This window comes from Triturus cristatus, chromosome 3_2 (assembly GCF_964204655.1).
Source record: "Triturus cristatus chromosome 3_2, aTriCri1.1, whole genome shotgun sequence".
In the NCBI taxonomy this organism is placed as follows: Eukaryota; Metazoa; Chordata; class Amphibia; order Caudata; family Salamandridae; genus Triturus; species Triturus cristatus.
The window spans coordinates 277,810,262-277,826,280 of record NC_140584.1 but is presented as its reverse complement, the minus strand read 5'-3'; positions in this window follow the sequence as shown (position 1 = coordinate 277,826,280).

Sequence of the window (16,019 nt, the reverse complement as noted above, 5' to 3'; positions counted from 1 at the left end):
ACTCATCCTGGGAATTTCTAACACAACAGGCAGGAAAAGGGAGTCCAGTGATGGAGGCTTCCAGGCCTGGGCCAGCTAGAGTGCTGACCTGCAGCGAGGTCACAGCTTCTTCGCTCGGCCAACCATGGGACCTTGGATGGTGCCTATAGGACCCCGCTCATGGGCTCATTGTGACAAGGTAACCTGGAGAATGGAATCCAGGATAAGGGCTTCCACCCAGGCGCCAACCAGAGTTATGAACTGGGGTCCAGTGAGAGCTTTGTCACCAGGCCAAGCAGTGGAGCACTCCCCAGGCCTGTGAGACACAGTCCCAGGCACTTTGTGACAACACAAGTCAGCGCACAGATTCAGATCCTGAGGTCTTCACCCTCCACCCACCAGTGCACCACCGATTCTTGTAATCCATGCACATCGAGTGACAGAGGGAGACATTTGGGAAAATGTATCTGGCCTCTTGAAGCCCTGACTGGGCTTGGAGCTTCAAATTGCCTCTCATTGGGACTGCCATGACAGCTTGGAATTCTGAACACTGAGTCACGTGAAGGAAGTGGCATGTTTTGTTTATTTATTTTAAATACAAAAAGTCAGCAGTGATGTTGGCATAGCACATTTTGCACCACCCATGTAGGCGTGGTAAATTATTCCTAGTAGTACTTTTACACAGCCATAGTTATAAACCTGTTTTAGCATTTTTTTTTTAAACTTCTTTTTATTAACATTCATCGACATAAAATATACAGTACAGAGGATTCAGCATAACCGTACATGGTGAAGACAATCAGCAACCACTCATTACGACATTGTATTTTAGGGGTGAGTTACGGGGTAGGGGCATCATCCTGATCAATGCTACGCAGCGGACGGCATATATCCCCTCGGTATGAGTTCCACGGGTTCCATATTCGGGACCATTTTTTGGGGCAACCCCGGGCCGTGTATTCCATCTTTTCTCTGTGCATGCACCAATCAAGGTCTTTCTCCCAGGCCGCTATTGCGGGTAATTGCACCGCTCCCCATAGCTGTGCAATGTTCCTCTTTGCCAACATTAATCCTAATGTAACCCACTGTGTTTGATGAGTATTCAGATCAGTAGGTTCCCATATATTCAGGAGGCACCTACATGCCTCTCGGCGAAGGACGACAGTGAGTACCTCACTTATTATGTTGTGTACTTTTCGCCAGTAGGATTGTATGTGTTCGCATTCCCATTTTATGTGCATGAATGTGCCTAATTTGCCGCACCTTCTACATTCTCCTCCCTCGGCCCTCCCCATCTGTACCAGTCGCTGTCCTGTAACATATGCTCTGTGGAGGATTTTGAGCTGTACAAGCCTAAGTCGTGCTGGGATTGCAACCAATCTTGGGGAAGACACTGCCTCCTGCCATTCTTCATCGTCCAATTCGACACCATCCCTTACCCATCTCTCCCGCAGTGATTGGAGGGGTTTCTGCCATGTTGTTTATCAATTTCTTATATATTAATTATATAGTTTTCTCGGGCAAGTGACCATCCAGCACTTTATCTTCAAACGGAGATGACTCAGGAGGGGAGGAACCTCTTGGGAGGAGTGATTTCAGTCCATAGCGGACTTGTGCGTACCGAAATTGCACTGTGTCGGCTAACTCGTGTTGCTGTTGTAGAGTGGTAAAAATCTTCACCCCGCCCCTCTCCCACGTCTTTGATTTGTGAGATCCCAATGAGTTCCCATCTATTGAATCCCTTCGACCTCCATAGATCCCCCAGCTTTTCGGAGTCCAATAGGGGAGTTGCTAAAGTAAGTTTATGCCCCCATCCAAGGGATTTAGTGGCAACATGCCAGATTCTAACTGAGTGTTTAGTAGGGCCCGTCAGTGGGTATCGGTCAGGTATCAGCCAATATCGGCCAGGTTTTGAGTAGAGCGCCCTGTTATAATTTCGCCCCGGGTGGAGCCACCTGTCCATGTTATATCAGGGGTCATCAGGGCGGCCATATGTACCTTGGTTGATGGCAATGGACGCATGCTGTTACAACGAAATTTTTACAACGCAAATGCAGTGACAACGCAAGTCTTTACAACGCAAATCTTTACATCGACTTGCACTAGATGGCGTGCTAACATTAAAAAAGTGTAATTTACTATTCTAACTCCAGTCCACGTAACAGTAGGGAAGGTGTTTGGATAGTAAACTACACTATTTTTAATGTTAGCACGCCATCTAGTGCAAGTCGATGTAAAGACTTGCGTTGTAATGGCATGCGTTGCCAATGCATTTGCGTTGTAACAGTTTTGTTGTAATGGTAGTGCGTTGTAAAAGTTGCGTTGTAAAGGTTGTTCCCCGCCGCAATATGTGCCGCCCAATAGTATTTTTTTATGTCTGGGAGGCTAATGCCCCCATCGTACCAGTTTAGCGTGAGCTTGTGCAGGGCGATGCACGGCTTCCCATCCCACAACAAGTCCCTCTGGAGACCCTCGATTTCTCTAAAGTATGACATCGGGACAGTATCTAATGAATTTTGCAAGGCATACAAAAAACGGGGTAAGGACATCATTTTAAAAAGAGCCACTTTGCCTAATAGTGATAGGGAAAGCGTTTTCCAACTAGCTATGTCTCGTTTTAGCCTCTGTAGCGGGGGGAGAAGATTGCGATTGTAGCGGAGTGTTTGGTCTAAAGAGATAAATATTCCCAAATATTTGAAGCCCACTGTACTAATTTGTATTGAGCAGTCTCGTGGTGGGGAGGGAGGGTCTCCCTTGAGGACGTATAGAAGGGACTTATTCCAGTTGACGGAGAACCCAGAGTATCTGCCGAATATTGCAAGGCTATCTAGGACTGCCACTAGGGACATCTTGGGGGAGGCCAGGTACAATAGTATGTCGTCTGCATAAAGTGAAATACGGTCCTCTCAATCAGGGGACCAACGCAGTCCTCGTACTACTGGGTCCCTCCGGATCCATGCCGCCAGTGGTTCCAAGGCTAGGGCAAATAGAAGAGGTGAAAGCGGACATCCCTGACGGGTCTCACGACTGAGCGTGAACGTGTCTGATTTTTTGTTATTGACCACAACCTGCGCCATGGGCTCATGATACAAGAGGTGTATCCATTGAGTGAAGCCCGGACCAAACCCCAGCTTCGGGAGGACTGCCAAGAGATAGGGCCATGGTCGCATCCAAGGATACAATTATAGCTGGTTCTTGGATCGTGGCCGCTCTACCCAGAACTCCATGGTCTCTTGCCAGGTTCAGAGCTGTGTTTCGGTGCGGCATGAAGCCTGACTGATCTGGGTGTACTAGGCCACCAATTATTTTAACTAGACGATTGGCCAGGAGCTTGGCCAGAATTTTGGGTTCTGCATTTAGGAGCGAGATCGTTCTGTACAAAGCACAGTCAGTTTTGGATTTACCCTCTATGAATGGTGACTAGGGTGGCCACCCTTTGATCCATTGGAAATATTCCCCGCTCCTTGATCTCTAATCAAACATGGCTTTTAGATATGGAGCTAGTTTGTCAGGCCTGAGTTTATAGAGCTCGATGGGAATGCCATTGGGACCGAGGGTCTTTCCTGAGTTTAATGATCTAATTGCCTGCGCTATTTTGTCCATCGTCAGGGCACTTTCCAGAAAATTATGGTCCTCTACAGAGAGTGTGGGGAGCATTAAGTCTTGCAATAGCTCGTGAGAGTCCTCTTCAGTATATGGCGCCACGGTTGTGTACACAGCACTAAAATGGTTTGCGATATCCTGTGGGTCTGTTATGGGAATGTTACCTGTATCTCTAAGCTCCGGAACCAGTCTGCTTGCCCACTCTCTTTTATCAAGCCAAGCTATTAGTTTCCCCGCCTTGTGTCCCAGGTCATATATTCTGCCCAGTATTTCCCTCTCCAGAATTTTAGCTCTGTCAGTCACTAGTGCCTTATAATCGTCTTGTTTGAGATGTAGCGAGTGGAGTATCTCTGGTGTGATCTCAGTTTCCAATTCACTTTCGAACCGGTAGATCTCTGCCTCAGCTTCCGAGATCTCTTATTGTCTGTCTTTCTTCATTCCAGATATTAGAGACAGGATCACTGACTTAAAGGCTTCCCATAGAGTCTGAGAAGAGTCCACCGTCCCCTCGTTTTCTCGAAAGTAGTTATCTATGGCTTTGACAAGGTCTTTACGGATTATCGGATCCCGGAGGTACCATGGGCTAATGGAGGTGAGTATCCCCACCCTTGCTTGGTTAAGGACTATTTGGACCAACATAAGGGAGTGATCAGCGATGCCCCTGGCTAAGTGCCTGATTTCGCGAATGTGTGCAACTTGTGGGTGGGGACTAGGATGTAATCAATGCGGGAAAGGCTGTGGTGAGCTCCGGAGTAGAAAGTATGTTGTATTTTGTCTGGTTGCATGTTCTCCACCCATCAGCTAGCCCCAGGGAGTCAAGAAAATCTGGCAGCCAGCGAGAAGATGGCCCTATCTCACTTGGGGGGTGGTGGTCCAACGTGCCTGAGACTACTGAGTTGAGGTCTCCCCCAAGCTCTAGCAGACCTTCTGGTAGCACGAGTAAGATAGCGCCCAAGTCTTTAAATGTGGTAGCTTGCAGGCCAGGTGGTATGTTGACTGACATGAGTGTTATGGTGCGCCCCTCCCATGTAACCGTGATTCCTTTATATCTGCCTTGATCGTCCATCCATGTGGAATTTACGGTGAGGGGGAATGAGTTTTTCAACATTATACCCACGCCCCGTGAGCTAGTCGTGAACCCTGCATGGGCTACCATTTTGTAACCCCATCTGTGCATCGCCTTACAGGAGTTCCCCACCAGGTGCGTTTCCTGAAGCTTAACAATATCAGGTGCCTGCCTTTTAATATACTGAAGGACCACACTTCGTTTGATCTTGTCCCCAAGACCGTTAACATTCCAGCTCAGTATTTTAGCACTTTTGTCCCACTGTGTACTCATTGAATCCAGAATAAGTCTTTGTATCCTCTGCAGTGATGTCAATATGCATTGTCGATGTTAAAACCACAACAGTAAACAAACACAAACCCTCAACCCAACAACCTTCCTCCCTGCTTCCCTGCACTCTAGGCGTATAACTGACCATTTAAAACTTGCAGAGTGCCTGTCGCCCTGTTGGTTAACTAAAAGTAGATTTTTATTTTTACAATATTTTTTTTTATTGAGTATTACAAATAACACATAAGTGTACATGGTAAAGCATAAGCATTTTGAAGGCCTTGCATATTAGCAAGATGGCCCGGATCCTAGTCACATGGTAAGATAAGGCATACATTCATCTTACAGAAATTGCAGCATGACTTACAGTATAAATTTGCAATCTGTATATCCAGACAGATACCTACAATACTAGTAAGTGGTATCTTGTGCAGCACCCATTACACCCCCTCATATTTATTTATTTATTTTATTTCTGATTTTGTATAGCGCCTGGTTACACTGTCAGTGTGTCCCCGCGCTGTCAGAAGAGCTAGTTGCTCCGTCAGTCAGACAAGACGGGGCTATTCTTTAGGAAAGAGGAATGTTTTAAGTTTCCTGCGGAAGATGAGCTCCGATGTTTCCACTCTTAAGCTCAGGGGAAGAGAGTTCCATTTATGTGCCGCCAAAGTACGAAAGGATCTACCCCCCATTCTGGCTCTCTTGTGTCTGGGGACAGCGAGGAGGCCTGCTCCTAATGAGCGGAGTTGTCGGGTAGGCGTATAGGGGCAGAGAAGGTTCCGAAGGAAGGCCGGGCCCTTGCCATGTACGATCCTGTGACCAATGCATAGGACCTTGAAGTCGATCCTTTCATTGATCGGAAGCCAATGTAGTATTTGTAGAGATTTTTTAGAGGCGGCTCTTCTAGACAGCCGGAGGACCAGGCGAGCGGCAGCATTCTGGATTGTCTGCAGTCGACGCCGACTAGTGGCGTTGGCGCCTAGATACAAAGCATTGCCGTAGTCCAGTCTCGACGTGACAAGAGCGTGGACCAGGGTCTTCCTTGAGGATTCTGGGAGCAGGTCCAGGGTCTTACGGAGTTTCCGTAGAATCGAAAAGCACGTACCAGCGACCCGTCTGGTGTGGTAGTCGTAATTAAGCTTTGAGTCCACCCATACTCCAAGGTTCTTGACCTGATCACTGGGGGTAGGGAGAGGCCCCAGGGTCTGTGGCCACCAGGCAGATGACCAGACTGAGGGGGGTTTTCCTACAATCAGCACCTCAGTCTTGTCTCCGTTCAGACGGAGGCAGTTCTTCGCCATCCATCCAGCCAGCTCTTGGAGGCATGATGAGAAGTTCGCGGCGGCTTGTTCAGCAGGTTGGGTCAGAGCGACCACCAGCTGAGTGTCGTCTGCGTATGTCACTACTTCCACCCCATAGAGTTCCGCAGTAGTAGCCACGGGGGTGACATATAAATTGAAAAGGGTTGGACTGAGGCTTGATCCCTGAGGCACTCCTTGACCGAGGTCAAAGGTGTCGGAGCGTGCTCCTCCTTGCTCCACCGAGAAGCTACGGTTAGTAAGAAAAGATTCCAGCCATAACCAGGCCGTGCCTGTCACCCCTCCTTTCTTCAGACACTGTAGCAGCGTATGATGTGCTACAGTGTCGAAGGCTGCGCTGAGGTCCAGGAGCACTAGTGCCGCCACATGCCCGGCGTCCACGTGCTTCCTCAGTGCCTCAGTCGAAAAAAGGAGGGCTGATTCTGTGGAGTGGCGGGCCCGGAAGCCCGATTGGTTGGTATGCAGGAGGCCTCTGGACTCTATGTGTGCTGAGAGTTGTTGGTTGACCAGCTTTTCCGCCAGTTTTGAGAAGAAGGGTAGGAGCGAAATGGGGCGCAGGTTGCTAAGCTGGGACGCACTGATATGGGGTTTTTTCTTAAGAGGCAGTACGACTGCTTGTTTCCACCCGTGTGGGACCTTGCCAGTGTTAAAAGAGGTAGACAATATATGGCCTACATACGGTGCCAGAAGACTCATGGCACTGGCCAGGAATTTGGCAGGGGCAGGATCGTGAGGGGAGCCTGATTTGATTCCTTTAGCAGTGGCTATCAAAAGGTCCTCTGTCGGAACCTGGTATGCTGTAAGGCAGTCTTCGATCTTTGCCTCCCAAGTCGCTTCTTCCTGAGGAGGTAGAAGGTTGGAGCCAGTTCTGGCATCATCAGGGAAACTGGTGTAAATGTCGCGTACTTTTTTGTGAAAAAATTCCGCAATGACGTTACAAGATTGTACTGAGGTATCGGCCTGCTCTAAAGAGGGGGGAGGTGTAGTGATCTCTTTATAGATCCTAAAGAGCTCCTTGGATGAGCAGTTAGCACTATCTATACGGTCAGCGTAGAAGGTCGCTTTGGTTTGTCTAATTTGGAAGTGATATTTTTTTATGCTAGCTTTGTACACATCTCTTGCCTCTGGTGAATAGTTCTTTCTCCAGGCACGTTCGAGCCTCTTGCAGGCTGCCTTGGTTTCTCTAAGAGCTGTGCTGAACCAAGGTGCAGTTTTAGTTTGCCGCTCCGGGCCCTTATTGGCCCAAGGGGCAGTGATGTTTAGGGCTTTAGTGATGTGTCCGTCCAGGGCCATGCAAGCCTTGTCAACATCTACTCCTAAGTCTGTGGGGGAACCATTCAGTAGGAAGTGATATTCAAAAGAGTCCATGGAGAAACGGGCCCATTTCCTTTGTTGTTTATTGGCGCTATGGTGGGTTTGTTTATGGTGAGTCTTGACTAGGAAGTGAAAGGGGACTAGGAAGTGGTCGGTCCACAGCAAAGGAATGGGAGGGTCCTGTTTCAGATCCTCCAAATTACTAAAGATGGGGTCAAGTTGGTGTCCCTGTCGATGGGTCGGGAGGAGGGAGGCTATTTCTAATTGTATGGTTTGCAGCTCTTGACGCAATTCTTGAGCAGCTGAATTGTTGAAGTCTTCGAAGTGGAGATTAAGATCCCCTAATACAAGGAACTTCCTGTATCTCATAGCCAATGGGGTAGCGTTCTGGATGAGACTTTCCGCGAAGTTTCTACTACCTCCCGGGGGTCTATAGATTAATAGGCCTTTGATGACCGTATTTTTGTCGATACCGATGGAGAAAGCTCCAGTTTCGCTATCTTTTATATTAGCTGGTTCGAGGGAGCATGTCATATTCACTCTATAGATTATGGCAATGCCACCTCCCCTTCCCTTAGGTCTATCCTGCCTGCAAATTGCATAGCCAGGGGGAAGGGCCTCCCTGACTTCAGGGTCTGAGTCCTCGTCCAGCCAAGTTTCAGTGAGGCATAGTATGTCCCATTTGTTGTCTATTATAAGGTCGAATACTTCTAGTTTATGTTTTTTGAGAGAACGACAGTTAAGCAGAGCGCCACTGATTTTCCTAGTGTGCTCTGGTCGGGCGTTGTCGTTGGGCGTGCTTGCTTTAGGATGCTTATTGAGGATGAAGCCACAGTGTTCACAGGGATTTGTAGGACTGCGTATACTGAGATCAATACTGTGCTCACATACCTTAAAGTATTTGTTGCGAAGGTTGAGGAGCTCCTCTTTATCGTATCGGTTATCTGGGAGGTGAGGACTAGGGGGTCTGGCCCCGTGCCCCGGTCTGCCGCGGACGGGCGCAGACGGGCTTGCCTTAGGCGCGCCTTCGGCGCGCAAACGGCGCTCCCGCTGCGCTCGTCCGCTGCGCTTCCGGAGGCAACACATGATATGGGCGGGGGAGGGCGTGGGCTTGAAAGTGGGCGTGGCCTGTGCGTCGCCGGGGAGGCGAGCTAGGGGTCGTTGCAGCCGTCACGAAGGACGCTGTTTAAGATTAGGTTCAGGTAGGTGAAGCAACAAGCTTAAAATTGAATAAACACAGTTAAAAACAGATTTAACAAGCTATTAAAAAGAACGTGTCTCCCGGCGTCTGCCTGCGGAGCTCTGGCAACTTCTGGAGGTGGCGCCCAGCGCGCGCGCTTTTAAGTGAAGTCACAGAGGGGGCGTGGCCTTGAAAGTGGGCGTGGCCTGTGCGTCGCCGGGGAGGCGAGCTAGGGGTCGTTGCAGCCGTCACGAAGGACGCTGTTTAAGATTAGGTTCAGGTAGGTGAAGCAACAAGCTTAAAATTGAATAAACACAGTTAAAAACAGATTTAACAAGCTATTAAAAAGAACGTGTCTCCCGGCGTCTGCCTGCGGAGCTCTGGCAACTTCTGGAGGCGGCGCCCAGCGCGCGCGCTTTTAAGTGAAGTCACAGAGGGGGCGTGGCCTTGAAAGTGGGCGTGGCCTGTGCGTCGCCGGGGAGGCGAGCTAGGGGTCGTTGCAGCCGTCACGAAGGACGCTGTTTAAGATTAGGTTCAGGTAGGTGAAGCAACAAGCTTAAAATTGAATAAACACAGTTAAAAACAGATTTAACAAGCTATTAAAAAGAACGTGTCTCCCGGCGTCTGCCTGCGGAGCTCTGGCAACTTCTGGAGGCGGCGCCCAGCGCGCGCGCTTTTAAGTGAAGTCACAGAGGGGGCGTGGCCTTGAAAGTGGGCGTGGCCTGTGCGTCGCCGGGGAGGCGAGCTAGGGGTCGTTGCAGCCGTCACGAAGGACGCTGTTTAAGATTAGGTTCAGGTAGGTGAAGCAACAAGCTTAAAATTGAATAAACACAGTTAAAAACAGATTTAACAAGCTATTAAAAAGAACGTGTCTCCCGGCGTCTGCCTGCGGAGCTCTGGCAACTTCATAACTAACCCTCCCCAAACAACACCCCAACAAACAAGAAACCAAAATGCCGCTACACAGATTACACTCCTTGCTGATGTTCCTGAGTCCAGTGCGCATCCGGTCTGAGAACCCCGGGAAGGGGCGTGTACCAAGGAGGGGGAGGAAGAGGGGGAAGAAGAAGGAGAGGGGAGAGAAACACAGAGAGGCAGGGCCGGGGAGAAGGAAGCAGAAGAGAGGCCCCCTGTTTATGCGCAGGTAAACATGAATCTACCAGCTCCTATGTCAGAGCACCGCTGTCCCGCCTACTGTGTTGCGAACCTGAAGGCTCGACATCTTCCATAGCCTTGAATTGTTCCACTAGGTGCGCCCAGTCCAGTGAAATCGGTCGCTTCGGCAGTCCCCTGTATTCTTCATGTTGTAAGGCCTCCCTCTCTGCAACCGCCCATCTGCCCACTTCATCACGCCAATCGCCCACTCGCGGCGCCAGAGTAGACTTCCAGCGTCGTGTTATACGTTTTGCCAACATCAGAGCCAACCTTGCAAATCTGCGTAACAATTTAGACTTTTTAGGGAGGGGGAATAACCCCAAAAGGCAGGCCTCGATTGTGTCCCATTGGCCTTTGAATCAGAAACCGTGGGAAGCTGGACCTCGGACAAAAAGGAAAGCGTGGAATCCATGACATCTAAACATGGAGCAGTATACAACCGAGCATAATATTACCGAAACGCTGCATTAATCCCCCCTGAGACGTAACTAGTACATTATAAATCGTATTTATAGCTAAAACTGGGGTAGGATTCATCGTGGGCTGGATCAGTCTCACCCTATCTGCCTCCGAGTGTGTTCGCAGTGTGTAATCATCCAAATCCAACAGACGCAATCATTCTAACAACTCCGCATACTTAATCCTAGCTAATTGAAGAGGCTCTGCACCGTCCTCACCCCTCTGAGACGCCACCTCCAAGGCCTGCAATTCCCTTTCCAGGTCAGTAATGTCCCTAATCACTTCCCTCCGTGATCCCACCAAAGTCCCCATGGCAACCCCACGTACAGTCACCTGGAAGGCCTTGCATTCGATAGCCCTGGACGAAGCAGTACCCTCATTTTCCACAAAAAATTTGTCAATAGCTGCATTCAATGCTGCCCAATAGACCTCGTCTTCCAAATATAGAGGCTGCATCCTCCACGTTGCAATTGGAGCAGGTGAATGACCCCATGCCAACCGCAACTCTATGGGATTATGATCAGATATCACCTTGCCCAGAAACTCACAATGCGTAATTGAAGATGAGCGACCCGGGGAGCATAGAAAATGATCTAGACGTGTGTGCAACTTATGGGGATACGAGTAAAAGGAATATTCCCTCATGTTCAAATGCATTGCCCTCCAGACGTCCAATAAATCCCAACCCTGTGCCCACCGTGCCAAGGTTACAGCCTGTGCCCTTGCCGCCATATTAAATGAAGGAGGATGGGAACGATCCAGGCCAATGTTGAATACTACATTCAGATGGCCCCCCAGCAGCCAAGGGACATGGGACCAACCAGCAAGCGCCTGGGGCATCCGCACAAAAAATGCCTCCTGGTTCGTATTTGGTGCATAGAGGGACCCCACCACTATCTGTCTGCCATCCAACGTTCCCAAAAGAAGAACAAACCGGCCCTGATCATCTAACTTGCTCTCAGTAAGAGAGAAGGGAATGCCCGCCCGAACCCAAATAGCAGCCCCCCTGGAAAAAGCCGAATATGCCGTCACAAAAACCTGAGCACGCCATCTCCTTTGTAGTTTCGTAGTTTCAGTGGGGATCAAATGGGTCTCCTGAAAACAAATTATGTGTGCCTTACAGCGATGCAACTGCGCAGCTATTCTAAGTCGCTTTACCATAGAACCCATACCTTGCACATTGCACGAGACAAGGGTATAAGAATTAACAGCAGGCATCATCAAAGGGAATAAACCCCATCCCTCACCCCGGATCCCACCCCCATCCACCCACCCCCGCCAACCCCCCACAATCCCCAGACCATGCAGTATTGTTACATCAAAGTCAACAAAATCCCAATACTGGGTCCAACGCCCAAACATCGTTCGACCAAACTATAATAACAAAGTGAACATATTCCACATTCAACCAGTGCTACCGCCTTTGGGGGAAGGTCGCTAACACCATCATCAGTCGCACAAGTACAATGAGGCCCTCAGAAAAGCACCCAGAACGTGCACCGGGCCCGGGAACGCTACCATCTGTTCCCACCTGTCAAAAAAAGCATCCAAGGTCTATGATGTTCTGCCAGTCAGGTAAAGGCACATATAGTGGATTATATATCTACGATCCAGACAGGAAACAATAAGAAGCTAAGCATATCCTACAAGGCAGAAGACAAAGAATCATGAGTCCGCCGAGGCCAGAGGGTCATTGTTGAGTCGTGAGGTCGCTGAAGGAAACAGTGCTACGCTACCGTCCGAATCAGTGTCCGTATTCAATCCTTCCGACAGGCTAGAAATGATCTCTGGGCGAGCGCGCGAAGAGTGGAAGCAGCCTGTAGAGCCCTCCGCCTGCCCTCCAGTACCTGCTGACGGCCCAAGAAGCTGGAGATATCGGTTTGAGTGAGGATGCCCCTCCTACGCCTCCGAGGGGGACGCTGCGGCTTGGGCAGTGAGGAGTTCACGCATCTCCTAGGTTGGACGTCGGGGAACGTGTTGTCCAGCCACTCCCATGCACTGTCAGGGGTATCAAAAAACAATGAACGCTGATCATGAATGATTTTCAGTTTTGCGGGGAATAATAATGTAAATGACAGGCCTGCTGCTCGAGCCCGCGCCTTCACCTCCTTAAAGGAAAATCTTCTGCGCTGGACTGCCAAGGTGTAATCCGGAAATATTGAAATCCTAATATTATCCAGTTGTAGAGGACCATTATCTCTTGCTGCCTGTAGTAGATGATCTCGATCCCGGTAATTTAAAATCCTGGCCAGGCTGTGCCTGGAATAGGACGTCGTGTGGGGACCCAGTGCGCCCTCTCAACCGTGAAATGCGCAGCCAGTCCGGTGGGGGCCACAGTTGTCTAACCAGTTTTCAATGTACTCAGTAGGCATAGTACCTTCCTTTCCCTCCGGCAGGCCCGCGATTCGGAGGTTGTTTTGGTGTGCTCGACCTTCTGCATCATCGGCCCGCGCCTGGAGGGAGTCTATCTGCTGACGCATGTGTTGTAGTTGTTCTTTGTGCACCTGTACCCGAGGTACCATGGTGTCAACTTGCCGCTCAGTCGTTCTAGCTTTCTCAGCCAACTTCTTATGGTCATCTTTCAGCAAGTTGAGATCCACTGTGATTATGCCCAGCTGCGCCTCCAAAACAGAACTGGAATCTCGAATCTCCCGCGATATCATGTCCAGCTTGTCCCCGGAATTATTGGTCTCCACTGGTGGGACAGGGCGGAAGACTGGCCCGAAGTCGGAGAGTGAGATCCTGCCCTCCCGGACCTCGGTGGCACTCTGGGCCGTCCCTTGCCCATAGCCAGTGGCGTGATGGGGCCACGCAGCAAGCTCCCAGCCACAGCAACTGAATACCAATAAGTACACCACAGCGACCACCACCAGCTAACAGCCCAGGTCTACTGCACGGAATCCACTGTACCAGCGATCCCCTCCTACTCTCCGAAGTGTCAATTAAGGAAATGGCACCAGCAAGGTTTCATGAAGCTCCTGTGTCACCAGGCCCAAGCAGTCCGGGCAGGGCACCGCAACTGCCACGTGGAATGAGAGGACTCTCCAGGGACACTGTCACCGCCGCTCCATACCTCCCAGCTCACGTGACAGGACAAGGGAGGCCACCCCAATCAATGCGCACTGTCCACATCTCCAGAAGGGATCTCCAGCTACCACCATGCACAGGGGGGAGGGGGTACAGACTACAAGCCCCAGTGCTTATCCTTAGCGCCCTTCACGCCTCACCTCAGCAGCAGGGGGGCACCACTCCAACTCCTCCAGCCACTCCTCCGATCCGCAGACAGTATGTGGCATGCCAGGATCTGCCAGGGAGCCGCCACCGTCCCGATGTTGCTGGTTTTAATTCAGCTGATTCCGGGTTTGACCTGGCTTTTGTTGACCTTGATTTTGACCAGGCCGCTACTAGTTCTGGCCCGGTTACCGCGTTTACTAGTGATGTCCGGGTTTAGTTTGCTGTGAGGCGGGAGGAGTCTGAACGGCTGATTTTGGGTCTCTCCCGCTGCACGTTAGGAGATTGGTGGCGTAAAGCGGCCCATCACCACTCTGGACTTCTGCCGGGGAGCCTCCCCCACTGACGGGCACAGCAGCCTCCATGCAGCAGTGCAGCACTCGTCCCCTCAAGCGGAGGCAGGAACCAGACGCCTCCCAGCACGTCCGGGCAGTGCCCCACCCAGAGAACACAGCAGCCGTGTGGGCCCGGAGCAGGGGACTCGCGTGGGCACCGCCGCCGGCCTGGGCACCCTCAGTCCCACCAGGCCTCAGGATACGCCGCGGCTCTTGGTGCACAGCAGGCCTCAGGAAGGCCGGGATTCGCCACCGTCGACAGGACCGCTCCAGGGGGCCCCAGAGATCCAGAGATCGCCACCGAGGCAACCCCGCTGTCCGTGCTCAACAGCCGCTCCCCATCTACCATCAGACAAGGTAGGGAAGCACGGATATGTGCTCGGATAGAAGTCCCAGGGCCGGAACTCGTTGTCTACACGACCACCATCTTGGGCTGCAAACCACGCCCCCCAACTAAAAGTAGATATATATGGGGTGCATTACTCCGTCCCTCTGTCCCCCCCTGTCCAATTGCTGCCGTGCATTTCCCAAGAAGAGTCATGTTCAACAGCTCTAATTATAAGTAGCTGGGAGAGGACCCCCGTCGGGTGGTGGCAGCAATAGGTCCCCGGTACCTGACTCAATACATCTGTGGATTCGTTTTGGTCAGAGGATGCCCCATCGTCATCCTAGGCCCCTTCATCCCTTGGGCTGGGAGGCTGACTCGTCGCCACTGTTACAATTTTTAGAGTTTCGGTCTGTCCGGCTCTCAAGCCAGTCAGAGGAGGCCTCCGGTTGTTCGAAGAACCAGGCTCATCCCTCTGCCTCCACACGAAGGCGCACCGGGAACAGCATTGCATATTTAACACCTCTCTCTCTAAGCTTCTTTTTCACCATCAAGAAGGTTCTTCTCTGCCTCTGCACCATTTGCGTGAAGTCAGGGAAAAAGGTGATTTCGGCGTTGTTGTAGCGAAGCGGGGCGCTGTCCTGGCATTCTGGAGGATCACATCTCTGTCCCTGAAATTCAAAACTCTCGCCAACATCGGGCGTGGCAGAGACGTTTTAATGCATGGGCAAAGTGGGCTCTGGCCCAGGGCCCCAGCCTTTCAGGGGGCCCCCTGACAGTCAGCTCCATTCTCCAGAGTTTTGCCCTAATGACCTTGAATATTTCCTAAACAGTTTGTTTTAAATTCTGTTTTCCTTTCATTTATTTCTTATGTACCTGATGTGTGAGAGTCTAGTACAGCCATTTTGCAGAGAAATAGCGTGTTTATGTTTCATGCAATATACATAAAAAAAGTTTATATTAGATCAAAACAAGGCCTCACATATAAGAAATGGGAGGGCGTCACAGAGATTATTTGCAGTAATATTGGTGAGCTGCTGCTGTGTTACAATATTGAAAACACACAACTATCCCTGAATATTAGATGTAAACACATTCAGGGCCTTATTTATGAGAAGTGATGCATCGCTGTGTGAAAACAGGGATGCGTCACTTCTTAGTGCGCCCTCGGTGCGACATGATGGATGTGTAATATTTACTGTATGACGCATCATGTCGCAAGGAGTTACAGATATGTCAGTATTTCTGACAAATCTGTATGCGCAAAAGTGATGCATTGCTGGGGTGTGTCTGAAAATAGACGCAACTCCAGCAATGTGTTCTTTCACATGGGGCAAGCCCCATGTGAAAGGGCCTGCATCAGTCTTATGCCTGCTTTGTGGCAGGTGTAAGATATTGACGCAATGGCGTCCTCGAAGTGGCGCACTGAGTTCTCATAGATTTCAATGCGCCACTTCTACGAGGCATTTTGCGGGGCAACACCCACCCTGTATACAGCATGCAGGTATAATGCGGTGCAGGGGTTTACAAAGTGAAGCATCTGCCTAGATGCGTCACTTTGTAAATAGGGCGTAACATTGCACATATTTTATGCTGCCCGTGCGTCACAAAAAGTGACGCACCAGCGGCATAAAAGTGAAGCAAAGCCTCATAAATAAGGCGCTTAGAATTTGGACGAGTGTTCCTTTGCACCGTCAGGGACCTAATGAAATGAAATTGTGTATTTAATAAAGCGCGCAGCTACTCAGACTAGAGAGTCCTGGCGGATGACAGTGGGAGGAAA